We start from the raw sequence: 248 nt of genomic DNA on the forward strand, positions 1-248 counted from the left end.
TGGCCTTCTAGAGAGCAGTCAGGGTTGATCTCCTCTTGGACTGACCGGTTTGATCGCCTTGTGGTCCAAGGGACTCACAGGAGTCTCCTCCAGCACCACAATCCAAAGGCCTCAGTTCTTCGGTGCTCAGCCTTCCTTATGGTCCAGCTTTCACAGCCATACATTGCAACTGGGAAAACCATAGCCTTGACTATACGCACTTTTGTTGGCAGGGTGATGTCCCTGCTTTTTAGTATGCTGTCTAGATT

The sequence above is a fragment of the Varanus komodoensis genome, unplaced genomic scaffold (genome assembly GCF_004798865.1).
Source record: "Varanus komodoensis strain SLA01 unplaced genomic scaffold, ASM479886v1 scaffold8, whole genome shotgun sequence".
NCBI classification, from domain to species: domain Eukaryota; kingdom Metazoa; phylum Chordata; class Lepidosauria; order Squamata; family Varanidae; genus Varanus; species Varanus komodoensis.